The following is a 15,166-nucleotide window of genomic DNA, read 5'->3' as shown; positions in this document are numbered from 1 at the left end:
CCTAACTTAAACTAACCCATCCTAACCTAACCTAACTTAACCTAACCTAACCAAGCCCAACCTAACCTAAATTAACCTAACCTAACCTATCCTAATCTAACATAACCTAAAGTAACCTAATCTAACCTAACCTAATCTAACCTTACCTTACGTAACCTAACCTAAACTAACCTATCCTAACCGAACCTAACCTAACATAACATTCGCAAAGCTACGCTAACCCTTACCTAACTTAACCTAACCTAAATTAATCTAACGTAATATATCCCAACCTAACGTAACATAACCTAACCTAACATGACCTAACCTAACCTAACCTAACCTAACACAACTTAACCTAACTAAAACTCAGATAACCCAACACAACTTACAATAACCCAACCTAAGCTAAACTAAAGCTTCCTAAACTAACCTAACCTAACCTAACCTAACAACACCTAACCCAACCCAACCTAAGATAACACAACCTAACCTAAACTAAGCCATCCTAACCAAACCTAACCTATCCTAAAGTAATCTAAATTCAACTATCCTAACCAAACTTAACCTAACCTAACCTAAACGTAACCTAACCTAACCTATCCTTACCTAACATAACTTATTTTAACCTGAAATAACCTAACCTAACCTAACCGAAACCGAAATAAAATAACTTATCCCAACCTAACTTAACCCTACGTAACATAACTTTACACAACTTTACCAAACCTAACCTTATTTAAACCAACACAACCAAAGATAACCCAATCTAACCTAAACTTACTCATCCTAACCTAACCTAACATAACTTAACCTAATCAAACCCAACCTAAAATAACCTAACCTAACCTAACCTATCATAACCTAACACAACCTATCCTAACCTATCCTATCCCAACCTAGCCTAACCTAACCTAACCTTACCTAATGTCACCTAAGCTAACCTAACCTAAACTAACCTAACCTAACCCGACCTAACCTAACCTAACCTAAAGTAACCGAAACCAACCTAACATAACCTATCCCAAACTAAGCTAACCTAATCTAACCTAACACAACTCAACCTAACCTAAACTCACTTAACAAAACACAACCTAAGATAACCCCACCTAACCTAAACTAACCCAACCTTACCAAACCTAACCTTACCTAACCCATCGCAACCAAAGATAACCCAACATAACCTAAACTAACTCATTCTAACCTAACCTAACTTAACCTAACCTAACCTAAAACAACCTAATATAACCTAACCTAACCTAACACAACTTAACCTATTCTATCTTCACCTAACCCAACCCAACCAAAGATAACCCTACCTAACCTGAACTAACCCATCCTAACCTTACCTACACTAACCTAAACTAATCTAACCTAACCAAACCTAACCTAACCAAGCCTAACCTAACAAATCCTAACCTAAACCAAACTATTCTAACCTAACATAACCTAACCTAATGTAACCTAACCTAACCTCACCTAACCTAAGCTAACCTAACTTAATGTATCCTAACCTAAATTAACCTATCCTATAATATCCCATCCTAACCTAACCTAACATAACACAACTTAAAATAACATCACCTAAGCTTACCTAACCTAACCTAACCAAACCTAACCTGACCTGACCTAACGTAATCTAACCTAAACTAACCTAAACCAACCTAGCCTAACCTATCCCAACCTAAGATAACCTACCATAACCTAACACCACTTAACCGAACCTAACCTCACCTACAAAAACACAACCTAAGATAACCCAACCTAACCTAAACTAACCCAAACCTAAGATAACCTAATCTAACATAACCCACCCTACCCTAACTTAACCTAACCTAACCTAACATAACCTAACGTAACTTATCCCAACCTAATATAACCTATCCGAACCTAACACATCTTAACTTGACCTAAATTTACATAACCCAACCAAACCTAAGATAACCCAATCTAATGTAAACTAACCCATCCTAACCTAACCTAACCTAACCTAACCTAACCTATCCTAACCTAATTCAATTTAACCTTACATAACCGACCTTAAACTAATCTAACCTAAACTAACCTAACATAAAGTAACTTAACTTAATCTAAACCTAACCTAACCTAAACCTCACCTAAACTAATCTAACCTAATGTAACCTAACCTAACCTACCTTAACCTACCTAACCTAACTTAACCTAACCTAACCTATCTTAACCTAACCTACCCTGACCTAACCTAACCTCACATAACCTAACCCAACTTTAGATAACAAAACCTAACTTAAACTAACCCATCCTAACCTAACCTAACTTAACCTAACCTAACCAAGCCCAACCTAACCTAAATTAACCTAACCTAACCTATCCTAATCTAACATAACCTAAAGTAACCTAATCTAACCTAACCTAATCTAACCTTACCTTACGTAACCTAACCTAAACTAACCTATCCTAACCGAACCTAACCTAACATAACATTCCCTAAGCTAAGCTAACCCTTACCTAACTTAACCTAACCTAAATTAATCTAACGTAATATATCCCAACCTAACGTAACATAACCTAACCTAACATGACCTAACCTAACCTAACCTAACCTAACACAACTTAACCTAACTAAAACTCAGATAACCCAACACAACTTACAATAACCCAACCTAAGCTAAACTAAAGCTTCCTAAACTAACCTAACCTAACCTAACCTTATCTAATGTAACTTATCCCAACCTAACCAAACCTAACCTAACCAAACATAACCTAACCCCAACAAACCTAACCTAACCTAACCTAACATATCATAACCTAACCTAACCTTACCTAACCTTACCTAACCTAATCTAAACCAACCTAACATAACTTACCTGAACCTAACCTAAAGTAACCTAACACAACTTAACCAAACCTAACGTTACCTAGCCCAACCCAACCTAACATAACAAACCTAACCGAAACTAACTCATACTAACCTAACTTAACTTAACCTAACCTAACCCAACCTAATCTAACCTAACTTGACGTAACCTAATCTAACCTAACCTAAAGTAACCTAACCTAAAATAACCCAACCTAACCTTACCTTACGTAACCTAACCTAAGCTAACCGATCCTAACTGAACCTAACCTAACATAACATTACCTAACCTAAGCTAAACCTTACCTAAATTAACCTAACCTAAACTAATCTAACTTAATTTATCCCAACCTAACCTAATATAACCTAACCTAACCTAAGCTAACCTAACACAACTTAACCTAACCTAACCTCACCTAACCCAACCCAACCTAAGATAACCAAACCTAACCTAAACTACCCCATCCTAACCTAACCTAACCTAACCTAACCTAACCTAACCTAACCTAACCTAATGTAACCTAACCTAACCTCAATTAACACAACCCAACTAAAGATAACCAAATCTAAGCTAAATTAAGCTTCCTAATCTATCCTAACCCCACCTAACCTAATGTAACTTATCCCAACCTAACCTAACCTAACCTAACCTAACCTAACTTAATCTAACACAAAACCAACCTAACGTAAATTATCCCAAACTAACCAAACCTACACTAACCTAACCCAACCTAACCTAACACAACTTAACCTAACCTAACCTTACATAACCCAACCCAACCTAAGATAACCCAACCTAATGTAAACTAACCCATCCTAACCTAACCTAAACTAACCTAACCTAAGCTAACCTAAACTTATTTTACCTAACCTAACCGAACCTAACCTATCCTAACCTAATTTAATCTAACCTAAGATAACCTACCTTAAACTAATATAACCTAAACTAATGTAACCTAAAGTAACTTAACTTAACCTAACCTAACCTAACCTAACTTAACTGAACCGAACCCAACCTAACCTAACCTAACCTAACCTAACTTAATATAACCTAAACCAATTGTAACTTTTTACAAAGTAACCTAACCTAAACTAACCTAAATCAACCTAATGTAACCTATCCCAACCTAAGCTAACATAACCTAACCTAACACAACTTAATCTAACCTAACCAAACCTAACAAAACCGAACCTAAGATAACCCAAACTAACCTAACCTAGCCTAACCTAACCTAAACCAATGTAACGTAACTTATACCAACCTAACCTAACCTAACCTAACTTAACACAACTTAACCAAACCTAACATTACCTAACAAAACCCAACCTAAGATAACCAAAACTAAACCTAAACTAACTGGTTCTAACCTAACCTAAGTAACCTAACCTAACATAACCCAACCTAACTTAACCTAAGCTAGCCTAAGATAACCTAACCAATCCTAACCTAACCTGACCTTACCTAACCTAACCTAAACTAACCTAAACCAACCTAATGTAACCTATCCCAACCTAACCTAACGTAACCTAACCTAACCTGACCTAACATAACCTAACCTAACGTCACCTAAACCAACATAACATAACCTATCCCAACCAAAGCTAACCTAATCTAACCTAACACAACTTAACCTAATGTAACCTCACGTAACAAAAACCAACCTAAGCCAACCCAACCTAACCTAAATTAATGCATCCTAAGCTAACCTAACCTAACCTATCCTAACCTAACACACTTAACCTAACCTAACATTAACTAACCCAACCCAACCTAAGATAACCCAACCTAACCTAAAGTATCCCATCCTAACCAAACATCACCTAACCTAAACTAACCTAACCTAACCTAGCCTCGTTAACCTAAACCAACATAATGTAACTTATACAAACCTAAACAAACCTAACCTAACACAACTTAACCATACCTAGCCTTACCTAACGCAACCCAACCTAAGATAACAAAACCTCACCTAAACTATCTCATTCTAACCTAACTTATATTAACCTAACATAACCTAACCCAAGCTAAAAAACCTAACCTAACATAACATAAAATAACCTAACCTAAACCAACCTAATGTAACTTATCCCAACCTAACCTAACTTAACCTATCCAACCTAACCTAACCTAACACAACTTATCCTAACCTAACCCAACCTAACCCAACCCAACATAAGATAACATAACCTAACCTAAACTAACCCATCCTAAGCTAACCTAAGCTAACCTAACCTAACCTAACCCAACCTAATCAAAAATAATGTAAACTGAATTAACCTAACCAAATCTAACCTAACCTAAACTAACCTGACCTAACGTAACCTAACCTAACCTAACCTAACCTAACCAACCCTACATTAATCTAACCTAACCTGAACTACCCTAACCTAACTTATCGGAACCTAACCTATTCTAACCTAACCTAACCTAACCTACACTAACCTAACCTAATCTAACCAAACATAACCTAACCTAACATAAACAAACCTAAAGCAACCTAACTGAACCTAACCCACCCTAACCTAAATTAATCTAACCTAACCTAACATAACCTAACGTATCTTATCCCAACCAAACCTTGCCTAACCTAACATAACCTAACGTAATTTATCTCAACCTAATATAACCTATCCTAAACTAACCTAATCTAACTTAACTTAACCTAACCTAACCTTACATAACCCAACCCAACCCAAGATAACCCAACCTAATGTAAACTAACCCATCCTAACCTAACCTAACCTAACCTAAACAAACCTAACCTAACCTACCCTAAACTAACCTAGCCTTACCTAACCTAACCTATCCTGACCTAACCTATACTAACCTAACCCAACCTAATTTATTCTATCCTAACCCACCCTAACCTAACTAATGTAACCTAACCTAACTTAACCTAACTTAACCTAACCTAAACCAACGTTACGTAACTTATCCCAACCTAACCTAACCTAACGAAACTTATTCCAACATAATATAGCTTATCCTAGACTAACATAACCTAACCTTACCTAACATAACATAAACTAACCTAACCTAGCTAACCTAAACTAACGTAACCTTACTTATCCAAACCTAACCTAACTTAACCTAAAACAACTTAACCAAGCCTTGCCTTATCTAACCCAACCCAACCTAAGATAACGAAACCTCACGTAAACTAACTCAACCTAACCTAACCTAACTTAACCAAACATAACCTAACCCAACCTAAAATAACGAAACCTAACCTAACCTAACCTAACCTAACTTAACCTAATCCAACCTAACCTAACCTAACGTAAACTAACCCAAACCAACCTAACGTAAGCTATCCCAACCTAACCTAACCTAACGTAACCTAACCTAACCTAACTTAACCTATACTGACCTAACCTAACCTAAACTAACTTAACCTAACATAACCTAACCTTACCTAACCTAAGCTAACCCAACCTTACCTATCCTATACTAACCTAACGTAACTTATCATAACCTAACCTAACCTAACCTAACCTAACTTAACACAACTTAACCAAACCTAACCCTTCCTAATACATCCAAACATAAGATAACCCAACCTAAAACTAAAAATAACTCATTCTAACAAAATCTAACTCAACCTAACCTAACCTAACCCAACCGAACCTAATCTGACTTATCCTAACCTAACCTAACCTAACATAACATAACCTAACCTCACGAAACCTAACCTATCTCTATCCTGACCTCACCTAACCTAACCCAACCTAAGATAAAATAACCTAACCTAAACTAACCCATCGTAACCTAACCTAAACTAACCTAGCCAAACCTAACCTAACCAACCTAACCTAACTTAACACAACCTAACCTAACCTATCCTATCCTAACCTAACCAAACCTAAACCACACTAACCTATCTTAACTTAACATAACGTAACCTATGATAAATTAAACCAAACTAACATAAATTATCCCAACCTATCCTAACCTAACCTAAACTAACCTAACACAACTTATCCTAACCTAACCCCACCTAACCCAACCAACATAAGATAACATAACCTTACCTAAACTAACCCATCCTAACCTAACCTAACCTAACCTAACCTATCCTAACCTAACCCAACTTAACCAAAATTTACATATCCTGACCTAACCTAACCTAACCTAAACTAACCTAACCTAAACTATCCTAACCTAACCCAACCTAACCAAAATTAACACATCCTGACCTAACCTAACCTAACCTAACCTGATCTAACCTAACCTAACCTAACATAACCTAACCTATATAACCTCACCCAAGAAACCCAACCTAAAATAACCCAACCTAACATAAACTAACCCATCCTAACTTATCCTAACCTAACCTATCCTAACATAATCTAACCTAAACCATCCGAACATAACTTATAACCTAACCTCACCTCACACAACCCAACCTAAGATAACCTAACCTATCCTAAACTAACCTATCCTATCCTAACCTAACCTTACCTAAACAAACCTAACCGAACCTAACCTAAAATAACCTAACCTAACCTAACCAAACCCAAATTAACATAAACTAATCTAACCTAACCTAACCTAACCTAACCCAACCTAATCAAAAATAATGTAAACTGAACTAACCTAACCAAACCTAACCTAACCTAAACTAACCTGACCTAACCTAACCTAACCTAACCTAACCAACCTTACATTAACTTAACCTAACCTGAACTACCCTAACCTAACTTATCGGAACCTAACCTATTCTATCCTAACCTAACCTAACCTACACTAACCTAACCTAATCTAACCAAATAAAACCTAACCTAACATAAACAAACCTAAAGTAACCTAACTGAACCTAACCCACCCTAACCTAAATTAATCTAACCTAACCTAACATAACCTAACGTAACTTTTCCCAACCAAACCTAGCCTAACCTAACATAACCTAACGTAATTTATCTCAACCTAATATAACCTATCCTATACTAACATAACCTAACTTAACTTAACCTAACCTAACCTTACATAACCCAAGCCAACCTAAGATAACCCAACCTAATGTAAACTAACCCATCCGAACCTAACCTAACCTAACCTAACAAACCTAACCTAACCTAACCTAAACTAACCTAGCCTTACCTTACCTAACCTATCGTGACCTAACCTATACTAACCTGACCCAACCTAATTTATTCTATCCTAACCCACCCTAACCTAACTAATGTAACCTAACCTAACTTAACCTAACTTACCCTAACTTAACCTAACCTAAACCAACGTAACGTAACTTATCCCAACCTAACCTAACCTAACGAAACTTATTCCAACATAATATAGCTTATCCTAGACAAACCTAACCTAACCTTTCCTAACATAACAAAAAACTAACCTAACCTAGCTAACCTAAACTAACGTAACGTTACTTATCCAAACCTAACCTAACTTAACCTAAAACAACTTAACCAAGCCTTGCCTTATCTAACCCAACCCAACCTAAGATAACGAAACCTCACGTAAACTAACTCAACCTAACCTAACTTAACCAAACATAACCTAACCCAACCTAAAATTACGAAACCTAACCTAACCTAACCCAACCTCACTTAAACTAATCCAACCTAACCTAACCTAACGTAAACTAACCTAACCTGACCTAACCTAACCTAACCTAAACTAACCCAAACCAACCTAACGTAAGCTATCCCACCCTAACCTAACCTAACGTAACCTAACCTAACCTAACTTAACCTATACTGACCTAACCTAACCTAAACTAACTTAAACTAACCTAATATAACATAACCTAACCTGACCTCACAAAACCTAACCTATCTCTATCCTGACCTCACCTAACTAACCTAGCCTTACCTTACCTAACCTATCGTGACCTAACCTATACTAACCTGACCCAACCTAATTTATTCTATCCTAACCCACCCTAACCTAACTAATGTAACCTAACCTAACTTAACCTAACTTAACCTAACTTAACCTAACCTAAACCAACGTAACGTAACTTATCCCAACCTAACCTAACCTAACGAAACTTATTCCAACATAATATAGCTTATCCTAGACAAACCTAACCTAACCTTTCCTAACATAACATAAACTAACCAAACCTAGCTAACCTAAACTAACGTAACGTTACTTATCCAAACCTAACCTAACTTAACCTAAAACAACTTAACCAAGCCTTGCCTTATCTAACCCAACCCAACCTAAGATAACGAAACCTCACGTAAACTAACTCAACCTAACCTAACCTAACTTAACCAAACATAACCTAACCCAACCTAAAATAACGAAACCTAACCTAACCTAACCTAACCTAACTTAACCTAATCCAACCTAACCTAACCTAACGTAAACTAACCTAACCAGACCTAACCTAACCTAACCTAAACTAACCCAAACCAACCTAACGTAAGCTATCCCAACCTAACCTAACCTAACGTAACCTAACCTAACCTAACTTAACCTATACTGACCTAACCTAACCTAAACTAACTTAACCTAACATAACCTAACCTTACCTAACCTAAGCTAACCCAACCTTACCTATCCTATACTAACCTAACGTAACTTATCATAACCTAACCTAACCTAACCTAACCTAACTTAACACAACTTAACCAAACCTAACCCTTCCTAATACATCCAAACATAAGATAACCCAACCTAAAACTAAAAATAACTCATTCTAACAAAATCTAACTCAACCTAACCTAACCTAACCCAACCGAACCTAATCTGACTTATCCTAACCTAACCTAACCTAACATAACATAACCTAACCTCACGAAACCTAACCTATCTCTATCCTGACCTCACCTAACCTAACCCAACCTGAGATAAAATAACCTAACCTAAACTAACCCATCCTAACCTAACCTAAACTAACCTAGCCAAACATAACCTAACCAACCAAACCAAACTTAACATAACCTAACCTAACCTATTCTATCCTAACCTAACCAAACCTAAACCACCCTAACCTATCTTAACTTAACCTAACTTAACCTTTGATAAATTAAACAAAACTAACATAAATTATCCCAACCTAACCTAACCTGACGTAAGCTATCCCACCCTAACCTAAACTAACGTAACCTAACCTAACCTAACTTAACCTATACTGACCTAACCTAACCTAAACTAACTTAACCTAACATAACCTAACCTTACCTAACCTAAGCTAACCAAACCTTACCTAACCTTTACTAACCCAACGTAACTTATCCCAACCTAACCTAACCTAACCTAACCTAACTTAACATAACCTAAACTAACCTATCCTATCCTAACCTAACCAAACCTAAACCACCCTAACCTATCTTAACTTAAAATAACTTAACCTATGATAAATTAAACCAAACTAACATAAATTATCCCAACCTATCCTAAACTAACCTAACACAACTTATCCTAACCTAACCCCACCTAACCCAACCCAACATAAGATAACATAACCTAACCTAAACTAACCCATCCTAACCTAACCTAACCTAACCTAACCTATCCTAACCTAACCCAACGTAACCAAAACTTAAATATCCTGAACTAACCTAACCTACCCTAAACTAACCTAACCTAAACTATCCTAACCTAACCCAACCTAACTAAAATTAACACATCCTGACCTAACATAACCTAACCTAACCTGATCTAACCTAACCTAACATAACATAACCTAACCTAACTTAACCTCACCCAAGAAACCCAACCTAAGATAACCCAACCTAAACTAAACTAACCCATCCTAACTTATCCTAACCTAACTTAACCTAACCTATCCTAACATAATCTAACCTAAACCATCCTAACATAACTTATCCCAACCTAAAATAACATAACCTAACCTAACCTAATTTAACACAACTTAACCTAACCTAACCTCACCTAACCCAACCCAACCTAAGATAACCTTACCTAACCTAAACTAACCCATCCTATCCTAACCAAACCTAACCTAACCTAACCTAACCGAAATTAACCTAAACTAACCTAACATAACATAACCAAACCCAAACTAACATAAACTAATCTAACCTAACCTAATCTATCCTAACACAAACTAATCAAAAATAATGTAAACTGACCTAACCTTACCAAACCTAACCTAACCTAAACACACCTAACTTAACCTAACGTAACACAACTTAACCAAACCTAGCCTTACCTAACCCATCCCAAATCGAAATGCAAAAAACTAACCTAAACTAATTCATCCTAACCTATCCTAACTTAACCTAACCTAACCAAAATCAACCAAACTTAACCTAACCTAACCAAACCTAACATAACCTAACCCAACCAAACCTAACCTCATGTAACCTAACCTAAACTAACCTAACAAAACCTAACCTAACCTAACCTAACACAACCTAACATAACTTATCCCAAACAAACCCAGCCTAACCTAACATAACCTAACGTAATTTATCCCAACCTAATATAACGTATCCTAAACTAACCTAACCTAACACAACTTAACCTAACCTAACCTTACATAACCCACCACAACCTAAGATAACCAAACCTAACGTAAACTAACCCATCCTAACCTAACCTATCCCTAAACAAACCTAATCTAACCTGACCTAACCCAACCTAACCTAAACTAACCCAAACGAACCTGACGTAAGCTATCCCACCCTAAAATAAACTAACGTAACCTAACCTAACCTAACTTAACCTATACTGACCTAACCTAACCTAAACTAACTTAACCTAACATAACCTAACCTTACCTAACCTAAGCTAACCAAACCTTACCTAACCTTTACTAACCTAACGTAACTTATCCCAACCTAACCTAACCTAACCTAACCTAACTTAACATAACCTAACCTAACCTATCCTATCCTAACCTAACCAAACCTAAACCACCCAAACCTATCTTAACTTAACCTAACTTAACCTATGATAAATTAAACCAAACTAACATAAATTATCCCAACCTAACTTAAAGTAACCTAACACAACTTATCCTAACCTAACCCCACCTAACCCAACCCAACATAAGATAACATAACCTAACCTAAACTAACCCATCCTAACCTAACCTAACCTAACCTAACCTATCCTAACCTAACCCAACCTAACCAAAATTTACATATCCTGAACTAACCTAACCTACCCTAAACTAACCTAACCTAAACTATCCTAACCTAACCCAACCTAACTAAAATTAACACATCCTGACCTAACCTAACCTAACCTAACCTGATCTAACCTAACCTAACCTAACATAACCTAACCTAACTTAACCTCACCCAAGAAACCCAACCTAAGATAAGACAACCTAACCTAAACTAACCCATCCTAACTTATCCTAACCTAACTTAAACTAACCTATCCTAACATAATCTAACCTAAACCATCCTAACATAACTTATCCCAACCTAAAATAACATAACCTAACCTAACCTAATTTAACACAACTTAACCTAACCTAACCTCTCCTAACCCAACCCAACCTAAGATAACCTTATCTAACCTAAACTAACCCATCCTATCCTAACCAAACCTAACCTAACCTAACCTAACCGAAATTAACCTATACTAACCTAACATAACATAACCAAACCCAAACTAACATAAACTAATCTAACCTAACCTAATCTATCCTAACACAAACTAATCAAAAATAGCGTAAACTGACCTAACCTTACCAAACCTAACCTAACCTAAACACACCTAACTTAACCTAACGTAACACAACTTAACCAAACCTAGACTTACCTAACCCATCCCAAATCGAGATGCAAAAAACTAACCAAAACTAATTCATCCTCACCTATCATAACTTAACCTAACCTAACCAAAATCAACCAAACTTAACCTAACCTAACCAAACCTAACCTAACCTAACCCAACCAAACCTAACCTCATGTAACCTAACCTAAACTAACCTAACAAAACCTAACCTAACCTAACCTAACTTAACCTAACCTAACCTAACACAACCTAACATAACTTATCCCAAACAAACCCAGCCTAACCTAACTTAACCTAGCGTAATTTATCCCAACCTAATATAACCTATTCTAAACTAACCTAACCTAACACAACTTAACCTAACCTAACCTTACATAACCCACCACAACCTAAGATAACCAAACCTAACGTACACTAACCCATCCTAACCTAACCTAACCTAAACAAACCTAACCTAACCTAACCTAACCTAGCTTAACCTAACCTACCCTGACCTAACCTAACCTAACCTAACCTAAACCAACCTAATGTAACTTATCCCAACCTAACCTAACCTAACACAACTTAACCTAACCTAACCTTACCCAACCCAACCCAACTTAAGATAACCCAACCTAACTTATACTAACCCATCCTAACCTAACCTAACTTAAACTAACCTAACATAACCCACCCTAACCTAACCTAACCTAACCTAACCTAACCTAATCTAACCTAACCTAACGTAACCTAACATAACCTAACCCAAACTAACCTTACTTTACGAAACCTAACCTAACCTAACCTACCGTTACTGAACCTAACCTAACATAACATTAAATGACCTCAGCTAACCTAACTTAAACTAATCTAACGTAATTTATCAAAACCTAAACTAACATAACCTAACCTAACACAACTTAAACAAACCTAACCTCACCTAACCCAACCCAACTTAAGAGAACCCAACCTAAGCTAAACTAACCCATCCTAACCTAACCTAACCTAAAGTAACTTATCCCAACCTAATCTAACCTCAAAAAACCTAACTTAACCTAACCTAAACTAACCTAACATAACCTAACCGAACCTAACCCAACCTAACCTAACATAACCTTACGTAACATAACTTAACCGAACCTATCCTAAACTAACCTAACCTAAGCTAACCTAACCTAACCTAACCTAACTTAACTTAACCTAACCTAACACAACCTAACATAACTTATCCCAAACAAACCCAGCCTAACCTAACTTAACCTAACGTAATTTATCCCAACCTAATATAACCTATCCTAAACTAACCTAACCTAACACAACTTAACCTAACCTAACCTTACATAACCCAACCCAACCTAAGATAACCCAACCTAACGTAAACTAACCCATCCTAACCTAACCTAACCTAAACAAACCTAACCTAACCTAACCTAAACTAACCTTAACTAACCTAACCGAACCTAACCTATCCTAACCTAATTTAATCTAACATAACATAACCTACCTTAAACTAACCTAACCTAACCTAACCTAACCTAACCTAAAGTTACTTAACTTAACCTAACCTAACCTAACATAATGTTACCTAACCTAACCTAACCTAATGTAACCTAACCTAACTTAACCTACCTAACCTAACCTAGGTTAACCTAACCTACCCTGACGTAACCTAACCTAACCTAACTTAACCAACCTAATGCAACTAATCCCAACCTAACCCAACCTAAGATAGCCCAACCTAACGTATAGCATCCCATCCTAAAAAAACGTAACCTAACATAAATTAACCAGACCTAACCTAACATAACCTAACCTAACCTAGCTAACGTAAACCAACCCAACGTTACTTATACAAAACTAACCTAACCTAACATAACACAACTTAACCATACCTAGCCTTACCTAACCCAAACCAAACTAAGATAACGAAACCTCACTGAAACTATCTCATCCTAACCTAACCTATATTAACCTAACATAACCTAACCCAACCTAAAAAAACCTAACCTATACTAATCTAACTTAACCTAACTTATCCGAACCCATACCAACATAATGTAACTTATCCCAACCTAACCAAACTTAACCTATCCAACCTAACCTAACCTAATACAACTTAACCTATCCTATCCTCACCTAACCCAACCCAACATAAGATAACCCAACCTAACGTAAACTAACCTATCCTAACCCTACATACACTAACCCAAACAAACCTAACCTAACCAAACCGAACGTAATCAATCCTACCCCAACCTAACCTAACCTATCATAACCTATCCTATCATAACCTAACCTAACCAAACTTAACCTATCCTAACCTAACCTAACCAAACCTAAACCACCCTAACCTAACTTAACTTAACCTAACTTAACCTAACCTAAATTAAACAAACCTAACGTAATTATCCCAACCTAACCTAACCGAACCTAAACTGACCTAACCTAACCAAACCTAACCTAACCTCAACTAACCTAACCTAACCTAACCTACCATAACGTAATGTAACCTAACCTAACCTTACCTAACCTAACCTAACCCAACCTAATGTAACTTATCCCAACCTAACCTAACATAACACAATTTAACAAAACCTAACTTTACCTAACCCAACCCAACCTAAAGATAACAAAACCTAACCGAAACTAACTCATCCTAACCTAACCTAACTTAACCTAACCTGACC

The 15,166-nt window shown here is 36.5% G+C and overlaps 1 long non-coding RNA gene across 4 annotated transcripts in view; it reads right to left on the bottom strand.

Annotated features, from left to right (window-relative positions):
• Nucleotides 1-8,938, bottom strand: part of LOC126294983 (uncharacterized) — a 40,033-nt gene extending 31,095 nt beyond the window's left edge. For 2 of the 4 annotated variants that reach the window (XR_007552371.1, XR_007552370.1), the window contains exons 1-2: nucleotides 8,924-8,938; nucleotides 5,823-5,876 (exon numbers count right to left, since the gene is read on the bottom strand). This is a non-coding gene — a long non-coding RNA (uncharacterized LOC126294983). Of the gene's footprint in view, nucleotides 1-5,822; nucleotides 5,877-8,195; nucleotides 8,211-8,923 lie in introns of those variants that run through there. The other 2 variants (XR_007552373.1, XR_007552372.1) reach the window with 1 other exon arrangement.
• Nucleotides 8,939-15,166: the final 6,228 nt, after the last annotated feature.

Source organism: Schistocerca gregaria, chromosome 11 (assembly GCF_023897955.1).
Source record: "Schistocerca gregaria isolate iqSchGreg1 chromosome 11, iqSchGreg1.2, whole genome shotgun sequence".
NCBI classification, from domain to species: domain Eukaryota; kingdom Metazoa; phylum Arthropoda; class Insecta; order Orthoptera; family Acrididae; genus Schistocerca; species Schistocerca gregaria.
The sequence above is the reverse complement of the archived record's forward strand: the minus strand, read 5'-3'. Positions and strand labels throughout refer to the sequence as shown.